Source organism: Bison bison, unplaced genomic scaffold (genome assembly GCF_000754665.1).
Source record: "Bison bison bison isolate TAMUID 2011002044 unplaced genomic scaffold, Bison_UMD1.0 scf7180017859776, whole genome shotgun sequence".
In the NCBI taxonomy this organism is placed as follows: domain Eukaryota; kingdom Metazoa; phylum Chordata; class Mammalia; order Artiodactyla; family Bovidae; genus Bison; species Bison bison.
In genome coordinates this window covers 15,997-16,222 of record NW_011490348.1, presented here as the reverse complement: position 1 = coordinate 16,222, position 226 = coordinate 15,997, and positions in this window count along the sequence as shown.

Below are 226 nucleotides of genomic sequence, written 5' to 3'. Positions count from 1 at the left end.
ACTCCCGGAGTTCACTCAGACTCACGTCCATCGAGTCAGTGATGCCATCCAGCCATCTCATCCTCTGTCGTCCCCTTCTCCTCCTGCCTCCAATCCCTCCCAGCATCAGAGTCTTTTCCAATGAGTCAACTCTTCGCATGAGGTGGCCAAAGTACTGGAGTTTCAGCTTTAGCATCATTCCTTCCAAAGAAATCCCAGGGCTGATCTCCTTCAGAATGGACTGGGT